The sequence below is a fragment of the Lampetra fluviatilis genome, chromosome 29 (assembly GCF_964198595.1).
Source record: "Lampetra fluviatilis chromosome 29, kcLamFluv1.1, whole genome shotgun sequence".
NCBI lineage: Eukaryota > Metazoa > Chordata > Hyperoartia > Petromyzontiformes > Petromyzontidae > Lampetra > Lampetra fluviatilis.
The window spans coordinates 3911509-3924510 of record NC_136303.1 but is presented as its reverse complement, the minus strand read 5'-3'; the positions used below and the strand labels follow the sequence as shown (position 1 = coordinate 3924510).

General features: G+C 50.8%; 1 protein-coding gene across 1 annotated transcript in view; it reads right to left on the bottom strand.

The window, feature by feature from the left end:
• Positions 1–3869, bottom strand: part of LOC144942886 (uncharacterized) — a 171956-nt gene extending 168087 nt beyond the window's left edge. Inside the window, exon 1 of the mRNA XM_078869887.1 lies at positions 3442–3869. The gene's annotated coding sequence lies outside the window, so the exon portion shown is untranslated. The remainder of the gene's footprint in view (positions 1–3441) is intronic.
• Between the last annotated feature and the right edge of the window lie 9133 nt (positions 3870–13002).

Below are 13002 nucleotides of genomic sequence, written 5' to 3'. Positions count from 1 at the left end.
GGGCTAGAGAAGAGATGGAGTGATGTGGTACAGGAGGACGTGGAGCTGAGTGGACTTGCCGATGACTGGTACCAGCGGTGTCAAGATCGGCCTCAGTGGAGGAGGCTCGTGAAGGACGCTACTGGGCAGTTGGAGGCAGTCGCCCTCCAACAACAACGGAGGGCGGAGGAGCGACGCTCACAACAACGAGCGGAGCGCCGGGTGGCTAAAGCACAGCAAGTTGGCACAGTAGGGGGCACAGGTGGTGCATCAGCCAGTCATCTCGGTCATCTCGGTCAGTCGACCCGTGGCACCTGGGTCTGCCCCGTGACCTCCTGCCAGCGGGCGTTCGACACTTCACGTGGCCTCAAGGTGCACATGGCCTGGCACAAGCGTCGTGGTGACGTCACCGCCACTTAGTGGCGAATGGCGGTTGTTGTTGTTGTTGTATCAGTGGTTGTGTGTGTCTGTGTGTGTGTGTATCAGTGGTTGTGTGTGTGTGTGTCTGTGTGTGTATCAGTGGTTGTGTGTCTGTGTGTCTGTGTGTGTATCAGTGGTTGTGTGTGTGTGTGTCTGTGTGTGTATCAGTGGTTGTGTGTGTGTGTACGTGTTGGTATCAGAGGTTGTGTGTGTGTGTGTCTGTGTGTGTGTATCAGAGGTTGTGTGTGTGCGTCTGTGTTGACGTATTTTGGAAGTGTGTGTCAGCATTTGGGTGTATCAGTGTCCATTAGTGACTGTCAGTGTGTATGTTGGTGTGCGTGTGTCAGTGTGTATGTTGGTGTGCGTGTGTCAGTGTGTATGTTGGTGTGCGTGTGTCAGTGTGTATGTTGGTGTGCGTGTGTCAGTGTGTATGTTGGTGTGCGTGTGTCAGTGTGTATGTTGGTGTGCGTGTGTCAGTGTGTATGTTGGTGTGCGTGTGTCAGTGTGTGTGTGGGCCCCTGACAATTATCTGAACCGGTCCTGGGCCTCCCCTAGGTCGACTCAACCTCAATTGAGTACCTAGTACGATGTGTAAACACATTGCTACAAGAGAGACAAAGGCGGCCGGGTATGGTGCAGGCCACCCACCCCCTCGTGTGCCGTGCCGGCCTTAATAGCCGCTCCGCTAACAGCACTTGCCCCAACAGTCTGTTTAGGCTACACGGGGGGTCTTTGTCTGTGTCTGTGTCCCATTGTCTGAGAATGAGTGTCTGTGCGTGTGTCTGCGCGCGTGTGTTTAAGTACGTACGTGTGTATTCGCGTCTGTGTATGTATGCTGAACTTCTTTCGCTCCGTACGTAGCCAAGTGTCTTTAACAATGCGTGTGTGTGTGTGCTTTTTAGGGCGTGCCAATGTCAAACCGTGTCAGACTGTGCCAGTGTCTGTACAAATGTGTGTGTGTCAGTGTCCCTGTTCCACCGGTGTGTCTGCATGTTGGTGTGTGTGTGTCAGTGTGCCAGTGTGTCTGCCAGAGTCAATTCGCATGTACCAGTGTTGGTCAGTTTATGTCATTGTTCGTGTGTCAGTGCGTCTCTGTGTGTGTGTGTCATTGTGCCAGTATCTGTACCAGTGTGTATGTGTGTCAGTGTCAGCGAGTGTGTGTCTGTGTGTCAGTGTGTCAGTGTGTCTGTGTCTGTGTGTCAGTGTGTCTGTGTGTCAGCGAGTGTGTGTCAGTGTGTCTGTGTCTGTGTGTCAGCGAGTGTGTGTCAGTTTGTCTGTGTCTGTGTGTCAGCGAGTGTGTGTCTGTGTGTCAGTGTGTCAGTGTGTCTGTGTGTCAGCGAGTGTGTGTCAGTGTGTCTGTGTGTCAGTGTGTCTGTGTGTCAGTGTGTGTGTGCCAGTGTCAGCGAGTGTGTGTCTGTGTGTCAGTGTGTCAGTGTGTCTGTGTGCCAGTGTCAGCGAGTGTGTGTCAGTGTGTCTGTGTGTTAGTGTGTCTGTGTGTCAGTGTGTCAGTGTGTCAGTGTCTGTGTGTCTGTGTCTCAGTGTGTCAGTGTCAGCGAGTGTGTGTCAGTGTATCAGTGTCTGTGTGTCAGCGAGTGTGTGTCAGTGTGTCTGTGTGTCAGTGTGTGTGTCAGTGTGTCTGTGTGTCAGTGTCAGCGAGTGTGTGTCAGTGTGTCTGTGTGTCAGTGTCAGCGAGTGTGTGTCAGTGTGTCTGTGTGTCAGTGTGTGTGTCAGTGTGTCTGTGTGTCAGTGTCACTGAGTGTGTGTCAGTGTGTATGTGTCTGTGTGTCAGTGTCAGCGAGTGTGTGTCAGTGTGTCTGTGCCTGTGTGTCAGTGTCAGGGAGTGTGTGTCTGTGTCAGTGTGTCTGTGTCTGTGTGTCAGTGTCAGCGAGTGTGTGTCAGTTTATCAGTGTCTGTGTGTCAGCGAGTGTGATACAGTGTGTCTGTGTGTCAGTGTGTGTGTCAGTGTGTCTGTGTGTCAGTGTCACTGAGTGTGTGTCAGTGTGTATGTGTCTGTGTGTCAGTGTCAGCGAGTGTGTGTCAGTGTGTCTGTGTCTGTGTTTCAGTGTCAGGGAGTGTGTGTCAGTGTGTCTGTGTCTGTGTGTCAGTGTCAGGGAGTGTGTGTCTGTGTGTCTGTGTGCCAGTGTGTCTGTGTGTCTGTGTGTCAGTGTCAGCGAGTGTGTGTCTGTGTGTCAGTGTGTCTGTGTGTCAGTGTCAGGGAGTGTGTGTCTGTGTGTCTGTGTGTCTGTGTGTCAGTGTCAGCGAGTGTGTGTCTGTGTGTCAGTGTGTCTGTGTGTCAGTGTCAGGGAGTGTGTGTCTGTGTGTCAGTGTCACTGAGTGCGTGCCAGTTTATGGATGTAGAACTTATTTCGTACCGTGCGTAGCCCAACCGCGCTAATAGGAGGTGCGACACGCAGACGACCGCGTCTGTGTTCCTGCAAGTGTCACAGAGTGTGTGCCAGTGTGTGTGTGTGCCAGTGTGTGTGTGTGTGTGCCTGCAATTGTCACAGAGCGTGTGCCAGCGTGCCAGTGTGTGTGTGTGTGCCAGTGTGTGTGTGCCAGTGTGTGTGTGTGCCAGTCTCACAGTGTGTGTGTGTGTGTGCCAGTGTGTGTGTGCGCCAGTCTCACAGAGTGTGTGCCAGTGTGTGTGTGTGTGCCTGCAAGTGTCACAGAGCGTGTGCCAGCGTGCCAGTGTGTGTGTGTGTGCCAGTCTTACAGAGTGTGTGTGCCAGTGTGTGTGTGTGTGCCAGCGTGCCAGTGTGTGCGTGTGCCAGTCTCACAGAGTGTGTGTGTGCCAGCGTGCCAGTGTGTGTGTGTGTGCCAGCTTGCCAGTGTGTGTGCCAGTCTCACAGTGTGTGTGTGTGCCAGCTTGCCAGTGTGTGTGCCAGTCTCACAGTGTGTGTGTATGTGTTCCAGCGTGCCAGTGTGTGTGTGCCAGTCTCACAGAGTGTGTATACCTTGCGTGTGTCAGTGTCACCGACTGTGTGCCAGTGTGTCTGCGTGCCAGTGCGTGTGTGTGTGTTCACGCACTCTCTTCGCACTCACTCAGATCCGATGTGCCGTTCGCACCCGTATCATGTGGATGGCGGTCAGCGGTACCATTTCGGGGGGGCCTTGGGGTAGGGGGGGGCAGTAGGCGACTGATCGCCTCTCCTCCCTCCTCTCCTCCTGCTGATTCTTCTTCTCTCCACCGCTCTCCCAATTCCTCTGTGCAGCTTGTGGCACCGTCTCCCCCACTCACACTCTCAGCAGCTCACCACCACCGCCACCAAACCCACACTCCTCCTGAACCCTCTCGTCTCGCCGCGGCGCCCTCCCTAATTCGTGCGACGCAACACGTATTTAAATATATATACGAGCGAGCGTGCGTGACTCTTAGAACGTAACGCACACACACACACAGCGCACACACACACACCACGCACTTTAACAGTTTTGATTGACAGAATGCTGGGAACGGGAGACGCATGGGCAGGACCACGCCCACTTGCTCTCTGGCCCCGCCCACTCGTACTCTGGCCCCGCCCACTGCCCGCCGGAGCCCCGCCCACTCATTGAGAGGCCACGCCCCCTCTGCCCCGTAAGAGCCAATCACGCGCGAGCCTCTCTGGGGCGACACGCCCCTAATTTTTCTTAGCCCCGCCCACACCCCCGGTCTGACTGTGACCACGCCCACTTACAACAAGACCACGCCCATCCGCTTAGAAAGCCACGCCCACGTGTAATTAAGCCACACCCCTCATAATTACCCATCCCTCTCATCCCGTCCACCCCGTACATCACCTCCCTCTCGCCTTAATCTCGACTGGCCCTCCCTCCTTCCATCACCGCTCCCCATCACTCCACCACCACCAGTATCATCACCCCTCCCATCATCATCATCCCACCTCCCCCTCCATCACCCCTCCACCCAACGTTACCCCCCCCCTCCTCCTCTTCCCTCACCATCATCACTACTCCTCCCCATGACTTCTCTCCACGCCCTCCCCATCACCCTCGTTGCCCCCATCCCCCCTCCTCCCATCACCCCCACCCCATCACCCCTTCCCCCTCTACCCCCCCCCGTCACCCCTCCCTGCTATAATCTCGGCCACTGCGTGGTCATGGCACCGGTTGCGCGTCATTGGAACGAGTCACGTGGCTCCCTTAAAGAGACCGCTCGGACTTTTTTGGGTGGAGTCTGCGAAGTGGTGGGGGAGGGGTGGGGTGGGGGGGTGGGGGAGAGGGGTGGGGGGTTTGGGGGGAGGTAATTAAGGCAGAGTGGATCGAGGTGGGTGGACGTCCTGATCCACTGATTGTAACTCTAGAGAACACGTTGCAAAAAAACACTAAAGTTTGGGATGCAGTGGCGCAGACGATTGAGAGCATCACTGCGATGTTAAACCTGGCGATCTGAGTTGGATTCTGGGCGGTGAGTGAGTGATACCTAAACCCGGTCCTGTCTCCCTCCCTCCCCTTCACCAACGCGTACTGGCCAACGTTAAATAGCTTGGTGAAGTATGGTCCAATAACCTCCCCCAACTCACCCCTCGCCATGACGAACGCTGCCTTAATCCAGAAGTGAATTGACAAAGAGCTGTGACAGTATTATTATTATATTTTATTATCGCATGAATGTGTGTGTGTCTGTGAACCAGCGCTTTTGGATGAGAGGGTTGGTGGAACGTGTAAGAGAGTTGTGAAGACTTCCACAAACTCGTTCAGCTGCGAGGGTGGCAGTACAGCAAGTGGGTTCGTGAGTGAACCCCCGTCTGTATAGCGGGAACGTCCAAAAGTGTTCTCCACTCGTATGCTTGCTGGGTTTTCTTCGGTGTCACAAACCCAAATTCTCATTAATGGAGCTGGTCAAACATTAACCTAGTTTTACTACGCAGTAAACGTGGTCTCAAACATATATAACTTACTCATAATCAACCATGATCCATCCACTGCTGGATAAAGGCCTCCTCCCTAAGCCATCAGTTACCATCTCCCACGAGACGTCTCATCTGTCTTCTCTCCTTTGGCACGACCACTCGCCACCCATCCCATCCATCACCACCACCACCACCGTCCCTTCCACTTGCACGTATCATCCTGCCCCGGCGCACACTTTTCTTAAGTCAACATGAAGTGCTATGTTCTCTGATATGTTTACCCACGAGATATAACAAACCACAAATAAGTCATACCGCATAGTGCGTGTCTATGCTACGTGTGCGCGCAAACAAAGATCCCCTGTATAGCCTTAACAGACTGTAGGGGCAAGTGGTGTTAGCGAGCACCTATGAAGGCCAGAACGGTACACGGAGGGGGTGGGTGGCCAGCACCACGCCCGACCGCCTTTGTCTCCCTAGTGGCAATGTTTACACACCGCACCAGGTACTCATTTGAGGCTGAGTCGACCTAGGGGAGGCCCGGAACCGGTTCAGATAATCGTCACTGGTGTTGGCCGTGAGCAGGAATCGAACCCGTGTCGCTGGGTTCATAGTGCAGCGCGCTAACCGCTACACTACCGCTCCCCACACGCACGCACACACACACGGAGACAACAGATCCAGACTTTCACAAACTGTTGGGGCAAAATGCTACCGGCGAGTGCTTTTGCACGCGCAGGCCATGCACAGAGCCGCAAGGTATAATCACGCACATTCACCTCGTCATGTTGTGCACGTTGTTATTGGCCAGCGCACTCCACGTGCATCTCTACACGATGGGGGCCCTGTTCAAGTAAAACCAACAAACAAAAGTCAGCGATGCGGTTTGAAAGAAAATCACGGATCGGTCGGTGGTGGAGCATTTCAGCAAAAAAAGCTCAGTTTGTATATATATCCACGTCAAAAATGTCTTATCTAATCGCCTTCTTGTTAAGAGTCACTGAACAATATAAAATCATGAACATCACTGCCCAGATGCAGGTCTTCCCCAAGTCGCTGCCATCTCTCCATGTAGCAAATGCAAAGATCCCCCGCGTAGCCTTAACAGATTTGTGGGGCAAGTGCTGTCAGCGGGAAGCACCTATGAAGGCCGGCACGGCACACGAGCGGGTTGGGTGGCCAGCGCCACGCCCGGCCGCCTTTGTCTCCATTCGTGGCGATATTTTCGCCACGAATGGAGGCGCGGGCTAATCCGTTCCTCCGAATAGCCCGCACCTACCGATGATCACGGTTGGCTACGCAGGGTGCGAAAGAAGTTCAACATAGATACATACATATTTTACACACTTGCACCAGATACTAATTTGAGGCCGAGTCGACCTAGGGGAGGCCCAGGAACGGCTCAGATAATCGTCACTCGGTGGTTGGTGGCCGTGAGCCGAGGGGTCGCCGGCTTTGTCACTGTCCACTGAGCACCTGCAAACGAGCGAATGTCATGGCCAGGGCTGGCAATGGGAAGACTTTACCCCCACCATATCTGAGGAGGAGCTTCGCTCTGTGTGTGGGTCTCTGAGCGTGTCTGTGGGTCTCCATGCGTGTGTAGGGGTGTTACGGAGGGGCTGTATACATAGGATCACACGGGAAACAAACACAGTGGGCGGGGCTTCGTGAGTGCACGGGGAGGTGCTCTCAACGACGTCCGCACAGGGCAGCCTGGGGGGCTGGCCCCACCCCTCAGCGGGGGGTTTTGGTATAAAAGGGGATGAGCCGGAGAGCTCGGGGAACAATGTTAAAGCTAAACCAGTGAAGACCGAAGATCGTCTAGCTAGAGCCCTGGACTCCCCTGGGTCGCCGCCCTTGTCAGGGCCGCGCAGGACCGAGCCAGCGGCGTGGTCCCGAGAACCAGAGCTAGTGCTCTGGGACTCCGGGTACCGTAGCCCGACTTACCAGTGTCGGGCCAGACAGCCTCCCCTAGCCCGTTAGTGGAGGACTAGGAGGTAGGTCAGAGATAGCTGGCAGTGTATTCCCAGCTAGCCGGGTGAGGGGGCCGATAACCCCTCCAGTGTTGTATGTCCGCGGTTGTGACAACTGTTCCGGAATAAATACGTGTGCCTCAACCCCGGCGTCCAAGAGTCCTCAACGATATTACACGTGTATGTGGGTTTCTGTGCGTGTCTGTGGGTCTCTGTGCGTGTCTGTGGGGTTCTGTGCGTGTCTGTGGATCTCTGTGCGTGTCTGTGGGTCTCTGTGCGTGTCTGTGGGGTTCTGTGCGTGTCTGTGGGGTTCTGTGCGTGTCTGTGGTTCTCTGCGTGTCTGTGGGTCTCTGTGCGTGTCTGTGTGTCTCTGTGCGTGTATGTGGGTCTCTGTGCGTGTCTGTGGTTCTCTGTGCGTGTCTGTGGTTCTCTGTGCGTGTCTGTGGTTCTCTGTGCGTGTCTGTGGATCTCTGTGCGTGTCTGTGGATTTATGTGCGTGTCTGTGGGTCTCTGTGCGTGTCTGTGGTTCTCTGTGCGTGTATGTGTGTCTCTGTGCGTGTCTGTGGGTCTCTGTGCGTGTCTGTGGATCTCTGTGCGTGTCTGTGTGTCTCTGTGCGTGTCTGTGGATCTCTGTGCGTGTATGTGTGTCTCTGTGCGTGTCTGTGGGTCTCTGTGCGTGTCTGTGGTTCTCTGTGCGTGTCTGTGTGTCTCTGTGCGTGTCTGTGGGTCTCTGTGTGTGTCTGTGGGTCTCTGTGCGTGTCTGTGTGTCTCTGTGCGTGTCTGTGGATCTCTGTGCGTGTCTGTGGGTCTCTGTGTGTGTCTGTGTGTCTCTGTGCGTGTCTGTGGTTCTCTGTGCGTGTCTGTGGGGTTCTGTGCGTGTCTGTGGATCTCTGTGCGTGTCTCTGGGGTTCTGTGCGTGTCTGTGGATTTATGTGCGTGTCTCTGGGTCTCTCTGTATGTCTAGGGGGTCTGTGAGTCGAAACGAACGGTCCATCCTTGATTCCTTCTGGGACGTCGGGGTTCAAATTTTCACTCCCACCAGGGCGCTCTGGCCCATTTCCAGCACTGGTCATCCATCGATCCATCTCCTCGTTGGACGTTCGACCTCACCCTGATGTTAGCCGGTCACGTCAGTGGCGACTGATATCTGATGCCCACCGCCCTGATCACTCACCCGCATTCACCGGCGTGGTAAAGTATGGTTAAATAAGCTCCACGGCTGACATGATGCGGGGAGATCCACCTCCTGCAGTGGAATGATATTTCAACGTATCATATATATAATTTTCGTTATTTGTTATGTCTGCTTTCAAATGTGACTATAGCCGTGGCCTGGATTCGAACTCAGGTTGCCCGAGTTCAAAACGCAGCGCGCTAACCATTGCACCACCACTCCACCCCCCATGTGTTTGCGTTAACCCATGTATAATTAATTGCTTTATGAATTCATCTGCTCGTTTAGCGTCGTGAGTTATGTTTCAAGGAAAATAGATTTTTTTTTACTTCGTTAAAATAAGGAGGGGGTGTGACATTCGTGTTTAATGGTCGCGTTTATCGGCCGTGGTGGAGCGGTGACACAATGATTCACGCGCTTTGCGTTATGAACTACCAGATAGTTCGAACCCCAGTAGAGAGTGATGTCCGAGATGGTCCTGGTCCTCCTCCTCTCTCGACCAGCGTGTATTTAAAATCAACTCTTCGTGAGACCGTTTGTGCTTATGTTTAGTTAATCCTAGCTTTATAAAACGAAAACGTAAAAAAAATGCAGTGCTGTATTATATATGGATTATTACAGCAGCCCTTTAACATGGTGTATCGGCTATTGGAAGCTAATCAAGTTTGAGCCTGGTTAGTACCTCTCCTGGGGACTACCTGGTAGCAACCACGTGTTGTTGATTTTGGGGCTGCGAGGTGGCCAGGAGATGGCGGCTACAGCAGTGGATTATTGAATCCGTCTGTGCGAGGGGATTTCGAATGTCACCCCTCATACGCGTGGTGGGTTCTCTCTGGGTCCCTCCCACACGGAAGCCAATCATTCATAAATAAAGGAGTCATTTGGGCAAATATCTTTCGGGAACGGCAGGACACTCGTGAACACGGGGCTTGAGAATGAGGCTCACCCACGAAAACATCGCACGAACCGTTATTCATATGATGAGTACAGAACCCGTTGTTGCTCTGCAAACAGAAACTATCCAAGCTGTCTTGCTCATACCCTTCTCACAACCCTCCTGTACTCGGAGCCCCGAAAGTAATCTGCTTTTGTATGTCATAATAAAACGGCGAGAGAAAAATGTATTGAGGTTTGTTTGTTTGTTTTTAAATGTTCTCTAGGATTTAAATAATTATTCTGGCGAAAGAATTGCAACAAGAGGACAAAATGAGAGGTTTAGAGGGATTTTAAATTAACCGCGGTCTGTCTTATTTACTCCCACCTCGTCGGTGGCGTCTTCTAGCCACCCTTTCAACTCAACTCGATGTTCAAATTGTTGCGTGGGAAAAAACAAAATCCCGTGCAGCCAGTTACCCAGCTAGCTTCGGTGGCAACGGCCCGCAGCCACCACCACTAATCAGAGGTGGGACAAAGTCATTGTTATGCAAGTCCAAGTCGAGTCGCAAGTCATCAAATTCATGACTCGAGTCTGACTCGAGTCCAAGTCACATGACTCGAGTCCACATCTCATAGGTGGGACAAAGTCATTGTTATGCAAGTCCAAGTCGAGTCGCAAGTCATCAAATTCATGACTCGAGTCTGACTCGAGTCCAAGTCACATGACTCGAGTCCACATCTCATAGGTGGGACAAAGTCATTGTTATGCAAGTCCAAGTCGAGTCGCAAGTCATCAAATTCATGACTCGAGTCTGACTCGAGTCCAAGTCACATGACTCGAGTCCACATCTCATAGGTGGGACAAAGTCATTGTTATGCAAGTCCAAGTCGAGTCGCAAGTCATCAAATTCATGACTCGAGTCTGACTCGAGTCCAAGTCACATGACTCGAGTCCACACCTCTGCCACTAATACTAGTTGTTGTTGTTGAGGTGGACAGGTTACCAGCCAGCAGCCAGTCAGGAAAGCCGAGACTAAGATTATATTTAATAGCACAGTGGTATGATAACACGTTCAAGCGATGGCAAAAAAGTCCTTTGGTAGGGTTTGTAAATGTAACTTTATGCATGACAATCAGCTCCTCGTTCCTGATTGGGTTCTATGCCTAAGCCCATACATAGCCTCTTGATGGCTGCAACTTGTTAAACAAGGAAATAACAATTTTGATTTAAAGCTTTCGTGACTGCAGGGATTCATATTCTTGGTTCTTTCGGTAAAGTCACGTAGAAGGGAAATAATAAAATAAAGTAAATATATTGTTTTATACTTATTAAAGATTTTGTTTTATATTCATATTATTTTATTATGAATAAGGAAAGAACAATCATGAATATGCAAACATTCTGTAACGATTTCCTGTGCGCCTTTGCTCTCAAGACAGATTTAGTTTAATGTATACAGTATTTCCTGCTCTGACGATACGTATCAGAAACGTCGACATGAACGAAGAAAGTGCTAAAATGGGCATTTGAATGATACTAAGGCATACTAAAGAGGATTAGAGAACATGAAAGTTAGATATGCTTATCTTTAGGAGCATAATATAATCTTGGAAGAATTAACACTGAGAGGCATGTAAATAACCCAAAATTCACGTGGATCAGGCAAAAAAGCCTCCCCCTAAACATATACATTGTATTGTCATGTTTCCAATAGTAGATAGACCATGGCTGATGAAGATACGAGAGTGGCTTGGACCTACCCCGGTCTTGCCTCATTCCCTTGCCTAGGGAGGTGCGGGGATCTGGGCATGGGAACCAGGAAAAGGAGGCCTGAACTCGAGGGCACTAGGCCTCAAATGCGTTTTATGTGTAAACTAAGTTAATTAAACGCGAGATTACGCCAAACTTTGTGAGAAGACGCCCCCGTGTAATAACATAATCTTGTATATAAATAATATTGAGCACATTACACATAGAAACGCTGTTGTAGGTTTGATTATAATAATTGACCATGTGGTGTGACGTCACGCAGTATTTAAGAGTCCAATTTTATTTTGATTTAAAGCTTTCGTGACTGCAGGGATTCATATTCCTGGTTCTTTCGGTAAAGTCACGTAGAAGGGAAATAATAAAATTATACAAATATAAAACAATACAAATTCTCACGTTTCGACTGCAACACAAGCAATCGTCATCAGGTGTGAAATGCTGATTGCTTGTGTTGCAGTCGAAACGCCGTGATCATTTTTATTGTTTTATATTTCTATTATTTTATTATTTCCCTTCTACGTGACTTTACCGAAAGAACCAAGAATATGAGTCCCATTTTACCCCAAATAAAAAAAAAGTCCTGGATAGTAACACAACTTTTTTTTTATAACGCCACGTTTCTCTCGTTTACCAAACCATCACCGGTCGCAAGCGTTACCGTGACCTCTCCCCAAGTAACAAACCCTGACCCCCCCCCCACCGCGCATGGGGCGAGGGTTTGTCACGCGGGGCCAACGTGGGGTTGAATAATCATCAGGCGCGTGAAGCGTGTAACGAGTTGAATTTGTAAATTGGTTATTGCATTTTGGTGGGTGGGGGGGTCCGCGAAAGAACATTTTTGGGGAGTTTTCTTTTTTCGGGGGGGAGGGGGAGTGGAGGGTGAGTTTAAAACGCACCACTGCAACTTTCTTCAAACCTTAACTCCTGCAAAAGCTTTTAAACAACGCAAAAGATGTGGTCCCAACGGGCATGTAAGTTGTAGCCATACAGTATTCACAGCCTCGGTTGCGTATTGCCAAAAAAAGATTTTGCATTAAAATTATTACTGTTATGAATCAGTGATAATAATAATTATACAACTAAACTTCATCGCGTTGGCTGCTGAACGCGCATACCACTCGGCTAACGTCCGGAGCACAACGACCTTTTCATTGGCCACGCAGCTAGCCCCGGGTATGGGTTACACGGCTGCTGAGATGCAGATGCTCGTCTGGCTGTGGACGAGTCAGTTTTTATGCCCACGCCCCCCTCCCCACCCCGACTTCTTGCTTATGTAAGTGACCTCGAGTTTGTTGAATCTCTCTCCGCCGTGACGTGGGTGGCGCTCGCGGTGGAGGAATTACGACGGACGGAGGCTGGTGAGAGGCTGCAGCGCCACCTTGTGGCTCGGGTGCCTATGGGCGAATCAAAGTGATCTCTGTGTGTGTGTCAATGCCGTGAAAACGATAAGCCAAAGTAGGGGGGGGGGTGTTCTTATAAACCTGGGGGTGCGCGCCATTCACTGGGGGTGCGAGATGTCCTTTCTGGGGAGGTGCGAGACATGGACAGATTTTTAAAAATACATTTTTTTAAGAAGGTAAATCGTCAAAAACATGTTTTTTTCGGTAAATCACGAAAACTTCAAATCTACATTATGCACGGGCGCGCAAGTGCAACGTAATTTGTTTCATCAAACGCTACGTGTATTTATTCATTAACATTTTTACGATTGCGAACCAAAGGGGTGCAAGTCTGCAGGAAAGGTTAAGAAACCGGTCTCTAATAGACGATATGCAATAATAATAATAGGGGTTTTCCCCCTTTCTGGCAACAAAACTGAAACCTTTTAACGAGGAATCGTGTGTGCATTAACCACAACATTTGTGGTCAAAATGCAAAAAAAAACAGTGATAAAATAGCGACTGGAGTGTGAATCACCGAGTGAAGTTTACGGGAACGGTATCAGAAGATTCATTT